Source organism: Coregonus clupeaformis, chromosome 25, assembly GCF_020615455.1.
Source record: "Coregonus clupeaformis isolate EN_2021a chromosome 25, ASM2061545v1, whole genome shotgun sequence".
NCBI lineage: Eukaryota > Metazoa > Chordata > Actinopteri > Salmoniformes > Salmonidae > Coregonus > Coregonus clupeaformis.
In genome coordinates this window covers 11,103,822-11,130,273 of record NC_059216.1, presented here as the reverse complement: position 1 = coordinate 11,130,273, position 26,452 = coordinate 11,103,822, and the positions used below count along the sequence as shown (strand labels likewise).

The following is a 26,452-nucleotide window of genomic DNA, read 5'->3' as shown; positions in this document are numbered from 1 at the left end:
GACCTCAATCCTACAGAAAATGTGTAGGCAGAACTGAAAAAGCTTGTGTGAGCAAGGAGGCCTACAAACCTGACTCAGTTACACCAGCTCTGTCAGGAGGAATGGTCCAAAATTCACCCAGCCTATTGTGGGAAGCTTGTGGAAGGCTACCTGAAATGTTTAACAATTTAAAGGCAATGCTACCAAATACTAATTTAGTGTATGTAAACTTCTGACCCACTGGGAATGTGATGAAATAAATAAAAGCTGAAATAAATCATTCTGACATTTCACATTCTTAAAATAAAGTGGTGATCCTAACTGACCTAAAACAGGGAATTTTTACTAGGATTAAATGTCAGGAATTAACAAAAAAAAAAACATTTTAAGTGATGCTTGTTTACTCAATTATTGTGATAAATGTGCACTTACCTTCAAGTTGTCTCTGAACTCTTCTGAGCTCTTTCAGAATATATGTGATTTCCTGAAATACAAAATAGGCATGTTACACACTGCTGTGTACCATCTCTCTGGAATTGGTTTATTGCTGATAAACTGGTGTGATAACTTTTGATTGTTCCTATTATTATTATTATTATTATTATTATTATTAGTCATGATAAGGCACACTTGTAGAGTTCCTTTATTGATGTTATACTCTGAGTCCGAGAGTGAGTATAAGTGTTTCTTATATTCACCACTGCAGGTCAGTGTTGCACTGTTTTGAGTTGCACAAAGCTCTAATGCACATGCCATAAAAATGCAGATCCAGCTCACATGAAAATGTTGTGCTGCATGCAGCAGTGAAGAAACATGAATGTGATTTTGAAATGTTCTGAAAATATGTTGTTGTTTTCTCCAGATTTCCCAATGCAGCACAACATGTCTTTATTTGAATTCAACAGAAGGACAGGCTACCGCCTCAAGCATGACCTCTTCTGTGGTAGTGACAAGAAGTTTGACCCCTACTGTGACAGGATCGACACCATCGTGGACAACACACTGACCATCAAGGCAATTATTATTATTTATTATTATTACGTTTAATCCAATCACACAGAGAGAGCAGCAGACATCGGCACTATTCAGTATTCTTGCTTCAGGCTTTTGTGACAGGCATTTAAAACATCTCATAAAAAAATTATAGGTCTAAAATGTGTGAGTTCTAATGTAGTTATTGGACTGTTTAGTCATTATCAAACCACTCTGGATCATTATCCATGGTTTCACTTTGGAAGAGCTGACGCAGCTGGCTGTTTGGATCTGGGGGCTATTTTCCTCCCACTTGTTTTTCTGAGTAGCATACCCTCAGGCTTTCTCTCTCTCTCTCTCTCTCTTTCTGTGTGTGTGTTCGTCTTGGCTGAATATGTCTGTCTGTTTTGTGATAGTCTACTGTAAGTGGACAGTCAGTGTGTATACAGGCCTGCTGCATCTGCAGCTGTATTTCTTCCCTTATTTGGGTCTTTCTATAAATAATGGGGCAATGTGTGACATTGGGATCAAATTTCTAAATGGTTTGAAGCAGTTCCACGTGTACTTAGAGGATTCAAATGAATATATTCAAATTAGCCCATAACTCCACCTATACAACAACATAGGCCTATGACTATACATCCTTTAAGCAGGGTTCATACAGACATTTGGCAAGTCAAATTCATGGACTTTCAGGGACTTTTTCAAACACTTAATTGCAATCTTCAAGGACCTCAATATTATACAATTGTATAATTTATATAATTGTACATATAGGGCCTAATTTTGAACCCCCTCCCCCAAAAAAGCATGCAAAAGTGTCAAGAAAGTAGGCCATTACCACTTTAAGAATAATGCATTTTTTGGGGGTCTTGCCAATGCATTGATATTCAAATTATTATTACATTCTAAAATATGTGAGAATAATGTGGACATTGCCTGACTAAATAGATTGGATGCATGGCTGATTTTCTGTAGCCTATGTGGCCGACGCAGGCACACATAATAAAAAAATATAAAAACATTAACAAAAAAAAAAAATTACATTGTAAAGTGGTTATCCCACTGGCTATAAGGTGAATGTACCTATTTGTAAGTCGCTCTGGATAAGAGCGTCTGCTAAATGACGTAAATGTAAAAATGTAAATGTATGTTATTTCATTACCAGATCATATTGTGAATAAGCCCACTAGGCTAAGTAATTTGTTGTCATTATATCCAGAATAATTAATTGGAAATTAATGAGCGTTGGGTGTTGAGCAATAGTCTAATTGTGTCCAATCCCAGGCTCAAAAACATGAACTCATTACCTTGAAGCTTTCTCTGTTAAATCTAACGAGACCCTGCTGTAAATCAAACAGACAACAACAAATGATCAACATCAATTATTAGATCCAACGTGGATCCACGCACAACTGTTTTCACCGGCATAACGAATGAGACACCAAAGTATTCTGGACATGCCTTTCGAACACCTTTTTTCCAGCACTTGGGCTGTTGTAGCATGGCATGCGCTATCACAACAGCTGTTCGTCACATGACTATCATTCGAAAAGTTCCTTCCTGGATCAGATAATAATGGGGCGGCGCACAATTGGGCGGCCCATGGAATCCATGGGCGGCGCACAATTGGTCCAGCGTTGTCCAAGGTAGGGGAGGGTTTGGCCGGCAGGGATGTGGGTTCGTTTCCCACGGGGGGCCAGCATGAAAAAATAAAAATAAAATAAAAAATAACATGTATGCATTCACCACCTGTAAGTCGCTCTGGATAAGAGCTTCTGCTAAATGACTAAAATGTAAAATGTAATGTATGATATGTGAAAATATCATGCATAATCAGCTGGACACCAAATGCGCATCCAACAAGTATTGTGCATAATTATTGAAAAACCACCAAATGCGCATCCAACAAGTATTGTGCATAATTATTGAAAAACCACGTTAATGACAGTATCGATTTAGGTTTTAAGTATCAAGGTAAGGTGACTCTTTAAGCATTTGATTTTGCAATGCATACATTATTTCAGATTTCTGTGCCAAGAAAACTGTTTTCACCCCATAACATAAAGAGACACGAAATGTTACCTAGTTACACTGCATTTCTGAGATCTCTATACAAAAAAACTGTCTGACAGCTAGATCCTGGATTCTTACTGGGTTCAAGTTCAATGTCTAATTTAACTGATTTATACTTAATATGTGATATAATAAAAATTGACACTGCCATAAATGCAAGGACAGAAAGTAAATGTTTTATGTCACACGATTGTGGACAAATCTGTCAATACACCAACCATGATAAAGAGTTAAACAGGTTTTAAATCAACTCATGAATTTTATTGAATCTAGCAATGATCTCCCCTTATATCTTAATGTAATGACATGAAAATAATTGGCAGATTATTATCAATGACTTATCAACAGCTGTAACAAGATGTCCAGTGTAGGAAATCCTCAATGGTAACCTAGTTTATAGAAAGATCCTTTTGCCAAAGGCCTACATGTGTTTCTAAAGGTGTTATCATCAGTGGAGGCTGCTGAGGGGAGTACGGCTCATAATAATGTCTGGAACGGCGCCAATGGAATGGCATACAAAAAAATGCTAACCATGTGTTTCATGTATTTGATACTATTCCGCTCCAGGCATTACCACAAGCCCGTCTTCCTCAATTAAGGTACTACCAACCTCCTGTGTATCGTATATATTTGTTATCATAATTCCTTAAAGATCTACTCAGGCCAGTTCCTGTCAGACAAGAGTGTGAAGACAGGCGTGGAAGAAGTATCAGACCAAGTGGTCTCCCATAACGAACACCATTAACCCAGTGTGGAACGAGGAACCCTTTGTTTTTGAGAAGGTATACTCATTCAATTCGTTCAGCTATCATTTCTATAAGCTAATAATTTTGCCTTGATGAATGCATGTCAGAAGGGTCAAGCTTGTTGTTGTGTGGACAGATCCTGCTGCCTGACATGGCCTCCCTCAGGATCGTGGTTCACGAGGAGGGCGGGAGGTTTCTGGGCCACAGGATCATCCCCATTGAGGCCCTTCAGTCAGGTCTGTATGATAACATGTTACATTACCTTTCTTTTATACCGGTGAAGTAACACTGTTATTAATCTAGTAACACCACAGTATTAACATGGTGTTGTTACAGTGTTGAGTGATTACCGCTTTACTACACAGATATTAGAGCAACTTCATGTAGTGTTACCTATTTCTACATGGGTTTAAACTGCACTTCTGCCCAGTCTTCCCTACAATGAGGCTGATTGAAGTAGACCTTGAGTCAGAAGGCTTCTGCCTGTGTCTGATTGATTCATGGGGTTTTGTGCCCTGCAGGCTTCCAGCACATCTGTCTGCGCAGCAAGAGCAACATGCCGCTCACTCTGCCAGCTCTCTTTGTGTACATCGAGGTCAAGGACTACATCCCTGCTGCTTTTGCAGGTACAGTACACTTACTTTTAGTTTCTATTTCAGAAAAGGCACCAAATCATTTTAATTCACATTTTAATTTTCACATTTCAGTTCACATGATTGTGTAGGTAGAATTTACACCTATAGATGATGTTTTAAGAGTCATTTATTTGAAAGTCACTAGGGGACTGATTTCTTCTGTATTGTCTTGTTCTGCCTCAGATTTCATAGATGCCTTATTCAACCCAATAAAGAATTCTGAGAAGACAACAAAGACAACAGAGGTAAATCAATTCCCAGACAGAGCTCATTGAAACACGTGAAAATTACATGTTTCATTCCCAAGGTTCTCATCCTTTCACAACAAAACATTTCCATAGTGAGATGTGAAAAGGGCTTGGTTGGTTTTATGGTGTCTTTGTTAGGGCTTTGATGGTCTTGTTGTCACGAGTTACAAAGCCAGAACCCAGAAGCAGACCAGGACAAGGTAAGTTGAAACGAAGGTGAGTGTTTATTTACAAATTCAAGAGTGATGCTGAATAATCCAGGGAACAGAGCGGGCGGCGTTGATTAGTTGTTGGGGGTGCAGTGGTTGATCCAATCATGGCTCGGCAGCCGCCGACCACCAGGCAGAGGTTGGATGAAGGTTCCGGACGAGTGATGTTCATGGCTAACGATCCGGCAGGGAATGGATGTTAGGCCAGAGCCTAAGAAGGGTGATGATCAGGACCAGGTGTGCAGATTGCTGATGGGATGCAGGTGCGGAAATCAAGAGAGCTCCCCGGAGCGTTCCAGAACCCTCGGGAAACTGGAGATCCCGAGCAGAAAAACTAGTCCACAGACAGGACCCGACTCAGACTGCCGGGATCGTTACAGTACCCCCCTCCGACCCAGAACGCCACCGGGCGGACTCCCCGGAGCGCCAGGATGGAGGCGGTAGAAGTCACGGATGAGGTCAGCATCTAGGATCTGTCGCCGCGGAATCCAACTCCTCTCTTCAGGACCATACCCCTCCCAGTCCACGAGATACTGGAAACCCCGGCCCCGCCGTCTGGAATCCATGATGCGTCGCACCGTGTAGGCAGGACCACCTCCGATCATCCGAGGAGGAGGAGGAGGAGGCGGAGGAGGCAACAGAGGACTGAGGAAAACAGGCTTGAGGCAGGAGACATGAAAGGTGGGATGGACTCTGAGCGTCCTCGGGAGTTTGAGTCGAACTGCCACCGGATTGATCACCTTCTCCACCACAAACGGACCAATGAACTTCGGTAACAACTTCCTAGACTCAGTCCGTAAAGGAAGATCCCGTGTGGCCAACCAGACCCCTATCTCCGATGGTGTAGGTGGGAGCGGGGATCCGGCGACGATTCGCCTGGAGCTGATACCGGTCCGAAACTCTAAGGAGTGCCTTTCTGGCCCGATGCCAGGTCCGGTGGCAACGACGAATATGGGCCTGAACAGAAGGCACTGAGAGCTCCTTCTCCTGAGAAGGGAACAAGGGAGGTTGGTAGCCATACAGGCACTGGAAGGGAGACATCCCAGTGGCAGATGTAGGGGAGAGTATTGTGGGCATACTCAACCCAAGGCAACTGAGAGACCCAGGAGGTGGGGTTGGAAGAGGCCAGGCAGCGTAGCGTGGATTCCATCTTCTGGTTGGCTCTCTCCGCCTGACCATTAGATTGGGGGGTGAAAACCAGATGTGAGACTGACTGTAGCTCCAATGGCCAAACAGAAGGACTTCCAGACAGCAGAGGTAAACTGAGGGCCACGGTCGGAAACGATATCACTGGGCAACCCGTGGACCCTGAAAACCTCCCCTAACCAGGATCTCGGACGTCTCCGAGGCAGAGGAAGCTGGCAATTGGCACAAAGTGGGCGAACTTGCTGAATCTGTCCACGATAGTCAGAACGACCGTGTTCCCCTCAGAAGCGGGCAACCCAGTGACAAAGTCCAGGGCCAGATGCGACCATGGTCGCCGGGGAATAGGAAGGGGGTGAAGTAGTCCAGAGCTGGGCCGATTGGTACCCTTATTCTGCGCACACACTGGACAGGCAGCAACATAACCCCGAGTATCCTCGGCCATGGCAGGCCACCAAAAACGTCTGCGAAGAAACGCCATCGTCCGAGCCACGCCAGGGTGACAAGCCATCTTGCTGGCGTGGGACCATTTGAGGACCGCAGGACGAACCGACTCAGGCACAAACAACCGACCGGGTGGACCGTTACGGGACCGGGCTGCGTCCGAAGAGCCGCCATCACCTCCTCCTCAATCTTCCACCTAACAGCTCCCACGACGCAGTTCCGGGGGAGAATTGTCTCGGTCTTGGACCCACTCTCCTCCGTCTTGGAGAACATCCGAGACAAGGCGTCCGCCTTGCCGTTCTTAGATCCAGGTCGGAACGTCAGGGAAAAAATTGAATCGTCCGAAAAACAACGACCACCTGGCCTGACGGGAGTTGAGACGTCTAGCCGATTGCACGTAAGCAAGATTCTTGTGGTCAGTCCAGACAATAAACGGTTGCTCCGCCCCTCCAACCAGTGGCGCCACTCCTCCAAGGCAAGTTTCACCGCGAGAAGCTCCCGGTTACCCACATCGTAATTCCTCTCCGCAGGCGAAAGGCGACGAGAGTAGTAGGCGCAGGGATGGAGTTTACTGTCCGTGGAGCATCGCTGCGACAGGATGGCGCCAACTCCCACATCAGACGCGTCCACTTCAACGACGAACTGACGGGCCGTGTCCGGTTGAGAGAGAATCGGTGCGTTGGTGAATCGCCTCTTCAAATCCAGAAACGCTCGATCCGCCTCCGATTCCACTTGAAGCTCCTGATACTGGAAGTCAAGGCAGTTAACGGAGCGGCCACACGGCTGTAATCCCAGATGAATCTGCGGTAGAAATTCGCAAACCCCAAAAATCTCTGGAGCTGCAATCTCGTACCGGGCTGGGCCCATTCCAGAACCGCTCTAACCTTCTCCTGGTCCATCCTAATCTCTCCCCTGGAGATGATGTACCCGAGAAAGGATGTCGTGTGGGCGTGAAACTCGCACTTCTCGGCCTTCACGAACAGGCGATTCTCCAACAATCGCTGCAGAACCTGCCGGACATGCTGGACGTGGTCGGAAGGTTCCTTCGAGAAGATCAGAATGTCATCCAGGTAAACAAACACAAAGAGACCGATCATATCTCTCAGGGACGTCGTTTCACCATACTCTGGAATACCGCTGGAGCATTGGTCAGTCCAAACGGCATCACCTGATACTCGAAGTGACCCATCGGTGTATTGAAACCCGTCAACCACTCGTCTCCCTCTCTGATCCGGACCATGTGATACGCATTGCGTAGGGTCTAACTTGGTGAACACCGTAGCACCCTGTAAGGAGTCGAAGGCAGAACTCATCAAGGGCAGGGGATACTTGTTCTTGACCGTGATGTCATTCAACCCCCGATAATCAATACACGGTCGAAGAGAGCCATCCTTCTTACCCACAAAGAAGAATCCTGCCCCCAGGGGTGATGACGAGGGACGAACGAGACCAGCAGCTAGGGACTCCTTGATGTAGGTCTCCAAAGCCTCACGTTCAGGGCGGGAGATACTGTATAACCTTCCCTTGGGGTAGACAGCTCCAGGGAACAGGTTGATGGCACAATCATATGGTCGGTGGGGAGGGAGTGACAGAGCCTTCTGCTTACTGAACACTTCCCCCAAATCGTGATATGTCTCGGGAACCAGGGACAAATCTGGGGGTTTAGCCTCAATCACCTGACTGGGAACCGAATGGGGACAGGCAGTCTTGAGACAGTTAGCATGACAATCAAGGCTCCAACTCGTTACCTTGCCCGTCACCCAATCGAACGTGGGATTGTGTTCCTTCAGCCAGGGGTATCCAAGGACCAGAGGAACATGGGGAAGACGGCAGAATGAAGAATGAAATCATCTCCGAATGATTCCCCGACAACAGCATCTTAACCCGGTTCAGTCCTCATCGTGATACGTGCCAGACTACTGCCGTTCAGAGTGGTCGCTTCAATGGCTTCCCGCAATTGCTCCTTGGAAAGCCCCAGCTGTTCCACCAACTCGGCATCAAGAAAGCTTCCATCGGCACCTGAATCGATAAAAGCGTTAATCGCTAAGCTCTGATTCCTGTTCACAAGGGTAGCCGGAAACGGGGTCTGACAGAGGTACTGAGAGGTTGAAACTGGCTCGCTAAAAGTCCTCCCAACTTTAGCGAGCCGGGCAGTTTGACGACCGCCGGGAACAAGTGGAGATGTAATGTCCCGAACTACCACAGTAGAGGCAGCAGTTGGTCTTACGTCTATGTTGACGCTCCTCCTTGGTTAACCCGTGCCGCCCCACTTGCATGGGTTCAGAATCGGGAGAGAGGACCTCTCCACTAATCCTTTGTGGTGGAGAATGATCGACGTGTTCTGGTCCACCACCCGACCCGACTGGGAACTGAGAAGCTGATCGATTGGACGGACCCCATTGCTTCTCCCTCCTTCGCTCTCGGACTCGATTATCCACCCGAATAGACAAGGCTACCAAGCTGTCCAGGTCACTAGGCTCCGGATAGGAGATCAACTCATCCTTGAGCTGCTCCGACAGACCCTGGTAAAAGGCCGCTTGCAGAGACTCCTCATTCCACCCACTCTCCACAGCCAACGTCTTGAACTCGATCACGAAGTCGGCCACGCTACGAGTTCCTTGGTGAAGCGAAAACAGGCGCCTAGCTGCGTCCCTCCCTCGGACGGAATGGTCGAAGAGCTTCCTCATCTCGGCCGTGAACCCCTGGTGGAAGCCATGCAGGGGTCTTGTCGTTCCCCCAAACGGCTGAAGCCCACTCCAGCGCTCGACCACGCAGCAACTCAATCACAAAGGCTATCCTAGCCTTGTCTGTGGCATAAGAGTAGGGCTGTAGATCGAACACTAACCCACACTGCATAAGGAAAGAACGGCATCTTCCCAGCTCCCCCTCATATTTATCCGGCGTCGGAACCTTGGGCTCACGGAAGGACACAGCTCCAGACGCGGCAGGCGAGATGGGTGAAACCGGTAGTGGATCCTCCACCGGAAACTTGCGCTGGTTCTGGACCTCCGTCAGACCGGTAGAAAGGTTCGAACTGACAACGCTATCTCCTGTAGTGCCGTGCTATGTTGTCCCAACATCTTCTCCTGATGGGAAATGGCATGGCGAACAGAGTCCAGGTCCGCTGGGTTCATTACTGGCCGGATCGTTCTGTCACGAGTTACAAAGCCAGAACCCAGAAGCAGACCAGGACAAGGTAAGTTGAAACGAAGGTGAGTGTTTATTTACAAATTCAAGAGTGATGCTGAATAATCCAGGGAACAGAGCGGGCGGCGTTGATTAGTTGTTGGGGGTGCAGTGGTTGATCCAATCATGGCTCGGCAGCCGCCGACCACCAGGCAGAGGTTGGATGAAGGTTCCGGACGAGTGATGTTCATGGCTAACGATCCGGCAGGGAATGGATGTTAGGCCAGAGCCTAAGAAGGGTGATGATCAGGACCAGGTGTGCAGATTGCTGATGGGATGCAGGTGCGGAAATCAAGAGAGCTCCCCGGAGCGTTCCAGAACCCTCTGGAAACTGGAGATCCCGAGCAGAAAAACTAGTCCACAGACAGGACCCGACTCAGACTGCCGGGATCGTTACACTTGTGCTCTGTCCTCGCAGTCATCAGCAGACTACGTCTCCCCATATGAGACGCCCCTTGTCAACATAACACAGACTGTGGGAGAGAAGACTGCATTTGCAGAAACAGGTAATGAAGGCTGTTTCCTGTTGGGTAGGGCCAATATTTAAATTCACTAGAGTTTGAGTGCACAGTGTGTGAAAATACATGCTGTTTTGTAATTCACTGTGCTCTTTGCCTATGCTGTTCCACTAGAGCCAGATACTAACGCTTCCTCTCCAGTGAAGGAAGCTGATACTTCTGCTGGTACCCAGGATACTCCACCTACTCCTGAAGAGGCCCCTCCAGAGCCTGAACCCAACATGGATTCACCTTCACCCTCAAACACTTTCAGTGTGGAGGCTGAACCTGCCCCAATCATTCAACCGTCTGTTGACCCCATCCAGAGTGTTGAGAAGGTTCCAGAGCCTGAGGCTCTCTGTGATGCCCCTAAGGTTGACCCCGAGACTGCTCCAGCCACAGAGTTGACCCCTGACCCCAAGGTTGACTCCACTACCTGTTCAGACCCCAACAGTCACGTCGACCCCACCCCAAATGTTGACTCCACCCTAGATGTTACACCCGATGTCGTCCCTACCTCTGATCCAGATGTTGAATCCACCACAGGAGGTTGGTGACACCTTAATTGGGGAGGACGGGCTCGTGGTAATGCCTGGAGCGGAATCAGTGGAATGGTATCAAATACATCAAACACATGGTGTCCAGGTGTTTGATGCCATTCCATTTGCACCATTCCAGCCATTATTATGAGTCGTTCAGCCCCTCAGCAGCCTCCACTGGATTTTTTTTGTTATTCTGTCTCTCACTGTTCAAATAAATCTACCATTAAAATTATAGACTGATCATGTCTTTGTCAGTGGGCAAACGTACAAAATCAGCAGGGGATCAAATACTTTTTTCCCTCACTGTAGCTCTCTCTCTCTTGCTTCTCCTTTAAATTAATTTGTTCAAAACTGTTCAACTATTGTCTTTCTCTCTCTTTGAGTCAACTACTCACCACATTTTATGCACTGCAGTGCTAGCTAGCTGTAGCTTATGCTTTCAGTACTAGATTAATTCTCAGATCCTTTGATTGGGTGGACAACATGTCAGTTCATACTGAAAGAGCTCTGATAGGTTGGAAGACGTCCTCCAGAAGTTGTCATAATTACTGTGTAAGCCTATGGAAGGGGGTGAGAACCACGAGCCTCCTAGGTTTTGTATTGAAGTCAATGTACCCAGAGGAGGACGGAAACTAGCTGTCCTCCAGCTACACCATGGTGCTACCGTACAGAGTGCTGTTGAGGCTACTGTAGACCTTCATTGCAAAACAGTGTGTTTAATCAATTATTTGGTGACGTGAATATATTTAGTATAGTTTTATCTAAAAATGATATTTTTTTAAATATTTCACTATTTTTATTTTTATGAAATTCACTGAGGAGGATGCTCCGAGGAGCCTCCACTGAAATACATATATCAGCACATAGAAAGTAGGAACAGTGTAAAATCTGACAACATCCAACCATAGTCTCCCCTCTCCTCTTTCAGAGCCGTCCACAGTTCCCTGTGAGGACATGAAGGAACTGGTGAATAAGTTCCAGAAGAAAGGAGAGGAGCTCATCCAGTAATACAGTGACACATTCAAAGCCCTCAAGAAGAAGAACGCCATGAAGAAAAAATAGTAATGGAATACACTCCTAGATGTTTTTAAGCCCTCTGGAGTTAAAGTTTTCTGACTCAACAAATTAATGTTTTATTTTCATCTCATCCACTAGGGGGTGGTGGCAGACACACAGAATGTATTCATGTTGTTTTTCTGTTGGCCAGTTTAATTAATGAGAATTATATTTAGACTGATAATAATTAGCTTCACGGAGATTTGGAATATTCCTAAGCTAATGTGTTTTTCTTGGTAGAGCAGTTAATGAAGGGATAAAAATATCCTCCAAATGCGTCTGCTAAATGACTAAAATGTGAAATGTAAGATATGTTTTTAACTAGAAACATTTATTGCTTGTGGAAGAACACCTCTAGGCTTGTACCCAGGATGCTTTGCTTGAGTATTTCCTGGTCAGGTTACATTATCAGGAAAACCTCCTGGCCCTAAGATCCTACTTTATATCAGCATACTGCTGCTAGGATGAAGTAACAGACCTCTATGTGAGGCAGTGATATGGAGGCCTGGTAGAGCGCCATGAGCCCTGATAGCACCCCCGAGCCGCTGATAGAGCCCCTTTTACAAAGATCATCCCATAGAATTAGGAATTAGAATACTAAAATGGAGATTAACCTTCTTATGATGGGATAAAGGTCAAACGTTTTGGTCAGTGAGTTGTTCATACATGGTTTACCAGCGATGTGATAAGATATTGTGTAAAATAATGAATTTGAAGAATTAATCTGCACTAGCTTTGTTAGCTAGCCAGCCAGTTTTAGAGGAATGATTCCAATAATTTTTCAATGAACTGCCAATATGCCAACATTCCATTCGAACAATGCAGTCAATCCACAGCCATACACTGGCTGAAATCTGTTGATGATAGGACTTAGACAAGTTGGAAATGCAACAAGTACTGATATTGTAACATATAATAGCACTCACAGCTTTCCAAGAAAACATAAATTGAAACATTTATGGTCTGTTTACATACATTTTAGAGGCTATTTATACAGAAAATATGTATAAGGTTGTCAATAATTCTGTTACACAATTTATGATATATCACATGCCTTTTATTTTCATGCATAAATCAAATATGGATTATGCCTATACTGTCATTCATTCCAATTAAACTGGTTTGGAGTTCTCCCTGACCAATATGGCTGCCATTTTCACCCCATTATGGAACTTTGAGGGTTTATACACAGCCCCTATAGTAATTTCATAGGATCTCTATGGATCATCCATCCCCCTCTGGGTATTACTATAGGGATCAGCAGCAGACTCTTGTTCCCTTCCCCATGTCATGTCTAGAACCTGGTCTCTGATGGGGTGACTGTGTCCCCCAGGAGAGGAGGTGAGACGGCAGAGCCGTCCCCAGGGAGGAGAGGGTGACGGAGCAGAAGGAGAGGCTGCAGGTGGATCTCAGAGCTCTGTGGGTGGAGCAGTGTGATCAGCTGAAGAAGAGGTACAGTAAAGGACAGACAAACTCTAACTGCCAGAGTCAATTCGATATTAAGGATATTATTGATAGTTCTTTGCATAAACATAATGTATCTCTTATTCAAGGATATCTTTATTTTTACATTGCATCTATGTACCGGATAAGTAGTTGAGGTAAGATGTGTTTATTTAAAGACAACAGTGTGTAATAAACTGACAACAGTGTGTAATAAACTTACAACTGTGACTCTATTCACCTCTGGTCCTGAGCACAGCACCCTAACCACTTCTCACCATACACTACTCTTGGCCACCTGGACAAGAGGAACACCTACGTGAGAATGCTATTCATTGACTACAGCTCAGCATTCAACACCAGAGTGCACTCAAAGCTCATCACTAAGCTAAGGATCCTGGGACTAAACACCTCCCTCTGCAACTGGATCCTGGACTTCCTGACGGGCCGCCCCCAGGTGGTAAGGGTAGGTAACAACACATCTACCACACTGATCCTCAACACGGGGGCCCCTCAGGGGTGCGTGCTCAGTCCCCTCCTGTACTCCCTGTTCACCCATGACTGCATGGCCAGGCACGACTCCAACACCATCATTAAGTTTGCCGACGACACAACAGTGGTATGCCTGATCACCGACAACGATGAGACAGCCTATAGGGAGGAGGTCAGAGACCTGGCCATGTGGTGCCAGGATAACAACCTCTCCCTCAACGTGACCAAGACAAAGGAGATGATTGTGGACTACAGGAAAAAAAAGAGGACTGAGCACGCCCCCATTCTAATCGACGGGGCTGTAGTGGAACAGGTTGAGAGCTTCAAGTTCCTTGGTGTCCACATCACCAACGAACTATCATTGTCCAAACACACCAAGACAGTCGTGAAGAGGGCACGACAAAGCCTATTCCCCCTCAGGAGACTGAAAAGATTTGGCATGGGTCCTCAGATCCTCAAAAAATTCTACAGCTGCACCATCGAGAGCATCCTGACTGGTTGCATCACCGCCTGGTATGGCAACTGCTTGGCCTCCGACCATAAGGCACTACAGAAGGTAGTGCGTACGGCCCAGTACATCACTGGGGCCAAGCTTCCTGCCATCCAGGACCTCTATACCAGGCGGTGTCAGAGGAAGGCCCTCAAAATTGTCAAAGACTCCAGCCACCCTAGTCATAGACTGTTCTATCTGCTACCGCACGGCAAGCGGTACCGGAGTGCCAAGTCTAGGTCCAAAAGACTTCTCAACAGCTTCTACCCCCAAGCCATAAGACTCCTAAACAGCTAATCATGGCTACCCGGACTATTTGCACTGCCCCCCCCCACCCCATCTTTTTACGCTGCTGCTACTCTGTTAATTATTTATGCATAGTCACTTTAACTCTACCCACATGTACATATTACTTCAACTACCTCAACTAGCCGGTGCCCCCGCACATTGACTCTGCACCGGTAACCCCCTGTATATATAGCCTCCCTACTGTTATTTTATTTTACTTCTGCTCTTTTTTTCTCAACACTTTTTTGTTTTATTCTACTTTTTTATTAAAAATAAATGCACTGTTGGTTAAGGGCTGTAAGTAAGCATTTCACTGTAATGTCTGCACCTGTTGTATTCGGCGCATGTGGCCAATACAATTTGATTTGATTTGATTTGGCTCTGTTCACCACACCTATTGATTTCCTCAGGACTCACCCAAAACTGGGACTCATTCCCACGTGCAGAGCCCCACCATGCACCTAACCTCAAGAGTGAATCTCACCTCATGCCTTCAGCTGATGGCTGGGAGCCAGGCCTGTAGCACAGTATTGATTATCCATCACAACCAGGTGCTCTTAGCATAAGCTCTGGATCTGCATCAGATAGAGGTCAATCAGGTAATTTTCTCTGGGTTGTGACCTCACTGCTCAGGGAATAAACCCCCCTGGACTGGAAGGCCAATCGAGCTAGCATCTCATAGTCAGGTCTCAGTCAGTCACAGTCAGAATCAGTTTCAGCCATGGCAAAGGTTGTGTTACAGTAGTTTTATTTATTTATCTATCTATCTATATATGAAGTTTTACAGCACATACCGCATGCTGTTTATCAGATCTCTAACACATTTCAGTGGAGACTTCCACTAGGTCTGTTTTGCACTTGGTAGAGCTGCCGCTCTGTTACTGATACTTCCTGTTGCCTGTTTCCTGTGTGACTGACAGCGACTAGCCAAGCTGTTGGAGATGGCCACGGAGAGACACATCATTGAACTCAATGCTTGGAGAGGTGGGCCAACACACATCACAGTAGCCTACCTATAATATGCAATACCTGTGTGTGTCTGTATAAAGCGCATGTGTGTTAGACAGGGAAAGTATTTGACCTTTTGCAAAGACAATAACTGAAGTAATAGATGAGTCAGCCATCCATGCAGGTTATTCAAGGTCCTCGGCCAGCTTATGGTGGTCTGTAGTGTGGGTGCAGGTGTTAGAGTGTATTTTTTTTTTGTGTATGTGTGTATGTGTGAATGAAGGAGTCAGGCGCAGGAGGTAAAATACAGAAGTCCAGAGTTTATTCCGTTTACATAAATCAAATGCCCAAAGCGTAAAACAAAACTATTACAAGGGGAAACATCCACCTTGGCATAAACACAGTGAATTGTAGCTCAACCGAGCTACACGCTCTCACAACAAACAATCACTCACAAAGACAAGGGGAACAGAGGGAACACTTATACACATATTCATTAGGGGAATGAGCACCAGGTGTGTGTGATTGACAAGACATGACAAGTGGAGTGATGAGAATGGGATCGGCAGTAGCTAGTACTCCGGTGACGATGAATGCCAAAGCCTGCCCGACCCGAGAAGGGGGGGGCAGCCTCGGCGGAAGTTGTGACAGTAAACCCCCCCCCCCCGACGCGCGGCTCCAGCAGTGCGCCGACCCCGGCCTCGGGGACGGCCAGGAGGACGCGGAGCAGGGCGAGTCGGATGGCGACGGTGGAAATCCCTCAACAGGGAGGGATCGAGGATGTCCCGCCTTGGGATCCAGCACCGTTCCTCCGGACCGTACCTCTCCGACTCCACGAGATACTGAAGACCCCCCACCCGACGCCTCGAATCCAGGATGGAACGGACTGTGTATGCCGGGTCATCCTCAATGTCCAGAGGAGGTGGAGGAAGCTCCCGCACCTCATACTCCTGGAGCGGACCAGCTACCACCGGCCTGAGGAGAGACACATGAAACGAGGGGTTAATAAGGTAATCGGAGGGAGTAACAAACGGTATGTCACCTCGTTTATTCTCCTCAGGACTTTAAACGGCCCCACAAACCACGGGCTCAGCTTCCGGCGGGGCAGGCGGAGGGGCAGATTCCGGGTCAAGAACCAGACCCGATCCCCCAGTACGAACACCTGGGTCTCCCTGCGGTGGCGGTCAGCGTTGGCCTTCTGACGACGCCCGGCGCGCTGGAGGCGAACGTGGGCAGCGTCCCAAGTCTCCTCCATGCGCCAAAACTAGTCATCCACTGCAGGAGCCTCGGTCTGGCTCTGGTGCCATGGTGCCAGGACCGGTTTGTAACCTACAGTGGGGAAAAAAAGTATTTAGTCAGCCACCAATTGTGCAAGTTCTCCCACTTAAAAAGATGAGAGAGGCCTGTAATTTTCATCATAGGTACACGTCAACTATTACAGACAAAATGAGAAAAGAAAATCCAGTAAATCACATTGTAGGATTTTTAATGAATTTATTTGCAAATTATGGTGGAAAATAAGTATTTGGTCAATAACAAAAGTTTCTCAATACTTTGTTATATACCCTTTGTTGGCAATGACATAGGTCAAACGTTTTCTGTAAGTCTTCACAAGGTTTTCACACACTGTTGCTGGTATTTTGGCCCATTCCTCCATGCAGATCTCCTCTAGAGCAGTGATGTTTTGGGGCTGTCGCTGGGGCAACACGGACTTTCAACTCCCTCCAAAGATTTTCTATGGGGTTGAGATCTGGAGACTGGCTAGGCCACTCCAGGACCTTGAAATGCTTCTTACGAAGCCACTCCTTCGTTGCCCGGGCGGTGTGTTTGGGATCATTGTCATGCTGAAAGACCCAGCCACGTTTCATCTTCAATGCCCTTGCTGATGGAAGGAGGTTTTCACTCAAAATCTCACGATACATGGCCCCATTCATTCTTTCCTTTACACGGATCAGTCGTCCTGGTCCATTTGCAGAAAAACAGCCCCAAAGCATGATGTTTCCACCCCCATGCTTCACAGTAGGTATGGTGTTCTTTGGATGCAACTCAGCATTCTTTGTCCTCCAAACACGACGAGTTGAGTTTTTACCAAAAAGTTATATTTTGGTTTCATCTGACCATATGACATTCTCCCAATCCTCTTCTGGATCATCCAAATGCACTCTAGCAAACTTCAGACGGGCCTGGACATGTACTGGCTTAAGCAGGGGGACACGTCTGGCACTGCAGGATTTGAGTCCCTGGCGGCGTAGTGTGTTACTGATGGTAGGCTTTGTTACTTTGGTCCCAGCTCTCTGCAGGTCATTCACTAGGTCCCCCCGTGTGGTTCTGGGATTTTTGCTCACCGTTCTTGTGATCATTTTGACCCCACGGGGTGAGATCTTGCGTGGAGCCCCAGATCGAGGGAGATTATCAGTGGTCTTGTATGTCTTCCATTGCCTAATAATTGCTCCCACAGTTGATTTCTTCAAACCAAGCTGCTTACCTATTGCAGATTCAGTCTTCCCAGCCTGGTGCAGGTCTACAATTTTGTTTCTGGTGTCCTTTGACAGCTCTTTGATCTTGGCCATAGTGGAGTTTGGAGTGTGACTGTTTGAGGTTGTGGACAGATGTCTTTTATACTGATAACAAGTTCAAACAGGTGCCATTAATACAGGTAACGAGTGGAGGACAGAGGAGCCTCTTAAAGAAGAAGTTACAGGTCTGTGAGAGCCAGAAATCTTGCTTGTTTGTAGGTGACCAAATACTTATTTTCCACCATAATTTGCAAATAAATTCATAACAAATCCTACAATGTGATTTTCTGGAAAAAAAATTCTCAATTTGTCTGTCATAGTTGACGTGTACCTATGATGGAAATTACAGGCCTCTCTCATCTTTTTAAGTGGGAGAACTTGCACAATTGGTGGCTGACTAAATACTTTTTTTCCCCACTGTAAAACACATTGGAAGGGTGTTAGGTTAGTGGAGGAGTGGCTGAGAGAGTTCTGAGCATATTCTGCCCATGGCAGGAACACCGACCACTCCCCCGGGCCGGTCCTGACAGTAGGTCCGCAGGAACCTACCCACATCTTGATTCACCCTTTCCACCTGCCCATTACTCTCGGGGTGAAATCCAGAGGAAATTTCATGAACGCCTTCCAGACTCTAGACGTGAACTGGGGACCTCGGTCGGACACTATATCCTCTGGTACCCCGTAGTGCCGGAAGACGTGAGTAAACAGAGCCTCCGCCGTTTGTAGGGCCGTGGGGAGACCAGTCAGAGGAAGGAGGCGGCAGAACTTTGAAAAGCGGTCCACAACGACCAGGATAGTGGTGTTACCTTGGGAGGGGGGAAGATCAGTGAGAAAATCAATACTCAGGTGAGACCATGGTCGTTGTGGAACTGGTAAAGGTTGTAGCTTACCCGCTGGGAGGTGCCTAGGTGCCTTACTCTGGGCGCACACTGAGCATGAGGAAACATTCACCCTCACGTCCTTAGCCAAGGTAGGCCACCAGTACTTCTCGGTCAGGCAGCGCATTGTACGACCGATACCTGGATGACCAGAGGAGGGTGACGTGTGTGCCCAGTAGATCAGACAATCACGGATAAGCGCAGGCACGTACTGCAGCCCAGCTGGACACTGCGGTGGAGATGGATCTGTGCGTAATGCCTGCGCTATATCTGCGTCCATTGCCCATACTACCGGCGCCACAATGCATGAGGCCGGGAGTATGGGGGTGTTGTCTCTGGGCCTCTCCTCTGTGTCATAAGGCCGAGACAGTGTGTCTGCCTTCACGTTCTTCGTACCCGGAATGTATGAGGGTGTGAAATCAAACCGGGTGAAGAAGAGGGCCCACCTGGCCTGGCGAGGATTCAGCCTCCTCGCTGCCCGAATGTACTCCAGGCTACGGTGGTCTGTCCAGACGAGGAAAGGGTGTTTCGCCCCTTCGAGCCAATGTCTCCACACCGTTAAAGCTCGGACAACAGCCAGCAGCTCCCGATCACCAACGCTGTAGTTCTGCTCTGCCGAGCTGAGCTTCTTAGAAAAGAAGGCACAGGGGTGGAGCTTGGGTGGCGTGCCCGAGCGTTGGGATAAGACAGCTCCTATCCCTACCTCGGACGCATCCACCTCCACTACGAAGGGTAGTGATGGATCGGGGTGAGCCAGTACCGGGGCTGAGGTGAACAGACCCCGCAATCTACTGAAGGCCAAATCAGCCTCAGCAGACCAGCGGAGCCGGGACGGCCCACCCTTCAACAAGGAGGTAATGGGAGCTGCGACCTTGCCAAAGCCCCAAATAAACCTTTGATAGTAGTTGGCAAAGCCAAGGAAGCGCTGCACCTCCTTTACCGTGGTTGGAGTCGGCCAATTACGCACGGCGCACCACCTGTGGTGGTAATGCGATATCCGAGGAAGGAGATTGACTGCTGGAAAAACTCACACTTCTCTGCCTTGGCATAAAGATCATTTTCCAGCAGTCGGACCAGTACCTTGCAAACCAGGGACACATGCTTGGCGCAGGTAGCGGAATACACCAGGATGTCATCGATGTAGACCACCACACAGTGACCAAGCATGTCCCGAAACACCTCGTTCACAAAGGACTGGAAAACGGATGGAGCATTCATCAAACCGTAGGGCATCACCAGGTATTCATAATGCCCCGAGGTTGTGCTGAATGCTGTTTTCCACTCATCCCCTTCCCGACTACGCACCAGGTTGTAGGCACTCCTGAGGTCTAATTTGGTGAAAAAGCAGGCCCCATGCATTGACTCAATCACTGAAGGAATGAGGGGAAGAGGATAACTACATCGTACCGTCACATTATTCAGTGGCCAATAATCAATGCACGGGCGTAAACCGCCATCTTTCTTCTTCACAAAGAAGAAACTCGAGGAGGCAGGTGAAGTGGAGGGACGTGTATACCCCTGGCGCAGGGACTCAGTGACGTATGTTTCCATAGCCTCTGTTTCAGCCTGCGACAGGGGATACACATGACTCCTGGGAGGTACAGCGTCTACCCGAAGGTTTATCGCGCAATCCCCCTCCCGATGAGGTGGTAATTTAGTCGCTTGGAAAACGCGAGTGCCAGATCATGGTATTCGGGGGGAATGCGCATGGTGGGGGTACCGTCTGGACTTTCCACCGTGGTCGCACCAACGGAAACACCTAGACACCTACCCGGACACTCACGCGACCACCCCGTAAGAACCCTCTGCGGCCATGAGAAATTGGGGTTGTGAAGGGCTAACCACGGGATATCCAAGACTACAGGGTAAGCAGTTGACTCAATAATCATAAAGGTGATATGCTCAACATGCGTCTCCTGCGTAATCATGGTGACTGGTACCGTAACTTCCTTAACCAACCCGGACCCTAATAGTCGACTATCAAGTGCTCTGATGGGGAGTGGAATGGTTAGGGGAACCAATGAAATGCCTTGATGGCGTGCAAATGCCCTGTCCATAAAATTCCCAGCTGCGCCTGAATCGACTAGCGCCTTACACTGGGAACCTATCAAGTGATCGGGAAAGGAGATAGATAAAGTACAGTGCGCCGCAAAGGGCTCTGAACACGTTTGGGTGTTCGTTACCTGGGGTGATGCGTGAGTACCCTGCCTACCGCCTCCAGACCCAAAAGTACGTTGACTGAGACGTGAGGTGGATTGTCCCTTCGTGCCACCAGAGTGGCACTGTCGCTGTCCTCCTGCGCTCTCTCGACCGGCGGCTCCCCCCAGCTACATCTGCTTGGGGTCAGAGTCGTCCGGAGTGGGAACGGGCAGACCCCTACCAGGACGTCCTCTGGCTGCTAGCAGATTGTCCAGCTGGATGGCCATGTCCACCAGTTGGGAGAACGATAGCATGGCATCCCGGCAGGCTAGCTCCCGTCGGACGTCCTCCCTTAGGTGGCACCGGAAATGGTTGATCAGGGCCCGCTCGTTCCACCCGGACCCCGATGCCAGCGTCCGGAACTCCAGCGCGTAGTCCTGAGCAGTCCTCGTCCCCTGCCTCAGATGAACCAGTCGTTCGCCCGCCTGATCAAAAACGGCCCGAAAGAGGCGAGCAAACTCCCCGTAGTCCTCCAACGCAGTACCTTCCTCATTCCACAACGCGTTGGCCCACTCCAGGGCTCTCTCACAAAGGCAGGAAACGAGGACGAATACCTTCTCCCGCTCCCGGTGCGCTGGCCTGATGCTGGAGAAATACAACTCCAGTTGGAGTAGGAATCCCTTACATTGCGCTGCCGTCCCATCAAACGCCGGTGGCCGGGATATCTGGATCCCTCCAGGGACTGGGGTGTAGGTGGCTGGATCCGGTTGACCAGTTGGTCTCGATAGATCGGATCCTCTCCTCTCCAGGCGTTGTACCACCTGAAGAACCCGAACCATCGCTTCCCCCAAGCTGGCCAACATCGAGGAATGCTCCTGGACCCTTGCCACAACTCCAGGCATGCGGTCTTCTCCTGCTGACTCCATATCAGATCAGGTGAGTGATTCTGTGACGAGGTGTGAATGAAGGAGTCAGGCGCAGGAGGTAAAATACCAAAGTCCAGAGTTTATTCCATTTACATAAATCAAACGCCCAAAGCGTCAAACAAAATTATTACAAGGGAAAACATCCACCTTGGCATAAACACAGTGAATAGTAGCTCAACCGAGCTACACGCTCTCACAACAAACAATCACTCACAAAGACAAGGGGAACAGAGGGAACACTTATACACATACTAATTAGGGGAATGAGCACCAGGTGTGTGTGATTGACAAGACATGACAAGTGGAGTGATGAGAATGGGATCGGCAGTAGCTTGTACTCCAATGACGACGAACGCCGAAGCCTGCCTGAACCAGGAGGGGGGCAGCCTCGGCGGAAGTTGTGACAGTATGAGAGAGAGAAAGACTGTGCATATATATATGTGTGTGTGTGTGTGTGTGTGTGCGTGCGTGTGTATATATGTGTATATGAGACAGGGTGTGTGTGTGAGTATTATCCAGTGTCCCCAGCTGGCAGATGGTTATCCAAGGCCAGCCATTAGCCACCAGGTGTTCAGACAGCAGTATGAGGGATAAGACAACTTCTGTTTTTACTCATCAAACAGATACGGGACCCCTTTATTTACCCCTTTCACTTACAAAATATGAACTGGAACAAGGTCATACAGCCTGACTGCATAAGATGTTTTTTGAATGGTAGTTTTCATGTAATGGGATGAGTGAGGCTTTCACTTAAATGGCCTCAAAATCAGACCCAGTGACGTGTGTTCTCTGTTTCCTCCCCAAGTGAATCCAAGTAGACAAAGAAGAAAGGGCAGTCAAAGTGCTCAGGTTCAGACAAGGCAAGGTGAGCTGAATGTGTGCTTATGGAATCACATAAAAGACCACTCATTCAACTCAATGATTCTCTCGTTGTTTGATGTACTAGTACTGTACAAACAGTACAGAGCTCATGTATTCAGAGCTTTAAATGCAGGTTGGAAAGCAAAACTGTTTGCACGAGGCAGAGTGCTGCTGTGTTCTGAGTTGCACCAACTTCGTCTTAGACATAGACTACATAGTTTAATGGTAACTTAATCAATTCAAATTTTTTTTTAAATATATACTTAGGCTGAAAAGGGCAATGAGCGTGGACCTGGCTGAGGAGTCTGCCAAGACTGATACAGTGGCAAGTATATTCCTTTTGAGTTAAAATAGAACCTGCTATTACAGATTATAATTATAGATGTCTCAGGTCTATTACTTTAATAGCAACACCTGGATGTACACGTGTCTAACTTTTGCAGTGCTTTCCACATCCATATAGAGAAATTCACATGGTTTTCATTATCATTTGTCCATCTACTGTGGTAGACAGGGAGAGTAACTATGGTTACACTGAATGAAAGAGCTTTTCCAGAAGTGTACTGTACACAATAGTGTCTGATTCATTCACATGACCACCCTCTCTGTTCACACACACACTCACACATGCATGCACAGTCACCAGCACTTCACGTCTACTGTACTCTGCTACTTTCACACCAGTTCAGTCTAGTTGATCTGAACACCTCAATAAAGAAGGGTTTAATAGCAGATTTTATTAAATATTTTGCTCTTTCATACATTTCTGAGAGGGGTTATAATGTGATAACTTATTTGGTCAACACAACTTGTAGCTGATGTTCCACATCTTAAAGACCACTTGATGGAATTGGACAAGTCTAATCTATTGTGACCCTACAGCATTGATCTACTCTCAGGTTGCACCTCCTGAGTGTACTGTACCAGACATCTCACACTGTCTCTCACTCTCTCCTCATCTACTTTGTAACCTTAGTACTCCTGAGTGGCGCAGTGGTCTAAGGCACTGCATCGCAGTGCTAACTGTGCCACTAGAGATCCTGGTTCGAATCCAGGCTCTGTCGCCGCCGGCCGCGACCGGGAGACTCATGGGCGGCGCACAATTGGCCCAGCGTCGTCCAGGGTAGGGGAGGGAATGGCCGGCAGGGATGTAGCTCAGTTGATAGAGCATGGTGTTTGCAACGCCAGGGTTGTGGGTTCGATTCCCACGGGGGGCCAGTATAAAAAAAATATGTATTCACTAACTGTAAGTCGCTCTGGATAAGAGCGTCTGCTAAATGACTAAAATGTAAATGTAACACGTAGAGTAACGTCACCAGATTAACTGTTTACAGACATACTCATTCCCCATACTTCATGTCCTTCAAGCGTTCACACTTGCTTGGTACACACACAGCCAGCCATACAAAGTCTCTGCTCACATTGCCACCTGTTGGTACTGTAGTCTACAGACAGCAGTCCTCAGCAGGATGCTCAGGTCAAGAGACAAATGGCCACACTGGACAAGATCAAAGGCCTGGCCAATCAGGTACTGTAAACAAACACGCTCGCACACACACATCAATTATTTTAATTACTTTCACATACATTTCAAAGTAAGTATTCATATGTTTTTTGTTTGAAAATACAAGTAGTTGAATATTGGAATGTATTTGGAAATACACTTGGAAAGCATTGGCATGTACAGTATTTGAAAATATTCAAATACACAGAGCATTTTCAAATACAAATAAATACTCCCATGCATTTGAACCCAGGTCCTAGGAGTATTTGAAATGTTTTTGGAAATAATTATTTGAAAATATTTTCAAATACTTATAATAGAAGTAGTTGATTCTGGCCATATTATTTGAAAATACTCAAATACACAGAAAGTAAGTATTTAAATAATCAAATACACATGTATATGAACCCTGGTCTGACACACACGCACATTCACATACACACACCTGTCCACACGTCCGTACGCATGTATGGGTAGATAGTGCCGGTTGTCGTAAATGTTACAACAGAATGGCCATCCAGGCCTTGGCCATCCAATACGCAAATGAGCTAACACATGTAATGACGCATGATGCATACAGTTCAATCTTAAGCATGTACAGATCCTATATGCCTACTGGTAGACAAATTACAAATGTGGAAATCTAGCTTGTGTTCCAACATGTGCTAGATACAGTATGGTTCCGATGCTGACGTGTGAACATCATATGGAATATTTTATTTGATGAATGTATAGGCTACACAATAGATTTTCCAGTTGACCATGCTTCCAAACTTAAATATCATTCAGACCTGAAGGCAGGGATGCAGAGGTCATCCACCTTGCCCTTTGGATAACATATACATCTATAAGGGTTAATTATATAATGCAAATAGAGGCCTATTCAGCTCTCACCAACTCACCCTCTCTGACCTCTCACCTCCACCTGTCTGCAGCTCAATCAGGAGGCCCTGGCGGAGCACGAGAGGAAGATGAGGTCACTTCCTGATTATCTGTGGGAGGCTGTGAACGTCTGTGTGGGGGCCCACTTCCCTGAGCAGGTAGACCAGGCTGGAGAGAAGCAGCAAGACGGGGTGGGATTCTATGTGGTTGACATGCTCCTGGACCTATCTCCCCTCCTTCCTCTTCCTCAGCAATAGGAGATAGATTTATATGGTCAATATCTGAGAATATTGGGTGTGACATGTTAGAGGTGTTGATACTACAGTATGGGATGTATTTATTACCATTTTTTTTCTTCTGTGTTTCACAGTGCTCTAATACAAAACGGAGAGGCCTATTAAGGTGATCAATGAGTTGATTAATTGGATAGTCATCTTAGAGTTAATAGAGATCAGTACAAGGATATTAGGAATTTTTCAAACACAAGCCTCTAACTCTTAGTTATCTTTCTGGCTTAATAGATTGAAGAATGAGGTACAATCCTAAAAGGATGAACTGATTTAAGAAGACTTCCTCCCACCATGGGAGACTAGCTTTACCAGCTCTATGTAGTTAGTAGCAGTGATGTTAAATACAATTTCCTACTCAATCATTTGTCAATGAAGGAACTTTATCTGCATTATGGATTATATCTAATTGTATCGTTATAACACATTCGTTTTCAGAGTTTATGGTAATACAGGTAGCTGGCTACCTTCTGATGATTAACTTTCAGTCACATCGCTTGTTTCATTGTATTGTGTGAGTGTGCTTGTTTGTATACAGGCATATATTTAGGCCCAAATGACAAGCGTGTACAGGCCAGGGTCATCACAGCATGTCCATTACTGAGTGAACTGAGTGCATCTTAATGACAGACACAGTGAAGACAGGGGAGAAGCAATTTAGTAAAAGCATGGAGAGGCGCTACGCTATTTATAACTAGCTATGCTGTTTGAGCTCACTGGCTCTTTTGTATTTAAGCAGATGACACGTGAAAACTGGATCCTATTGCCTGAGTGCCTCTGTCTCTCTCTACTTTCAATACAGGGAAACCAGAGATTGGGCCCTGGCAGATCTTCTGCTGCAAAGCTCTTTTTCTGCCTGTCATGGCCACCAATCTGGAACACAATGGGCTTACACATTCATAATTCCACATAATTACAATGCTCTTTCTCTCTGTCTATTATGATTTTAAAGCCCCAAATGGCTAATTCATTCCCACAAAGGCGATGAGAGAGGCACGTGGAAGGTGCAAGTGTCACACCACACATTAAGGGATATGTTGTCAGGAGCTGAGGAATACTCTGAGT

General features: G+C 46.9%; 1 pseudogene; it reads left to right on the top strand.

Annotated features, from left to right (window-relative positions):
* LOC121539743 overlaps nt 1-25,357 on the top strand; it is a 35,897-nt pseudogene extending 10,540 nt beyond the window's left edge.
* Nucleotides 25,358-26,452: the final 1,095 nt, after the last annotated feature.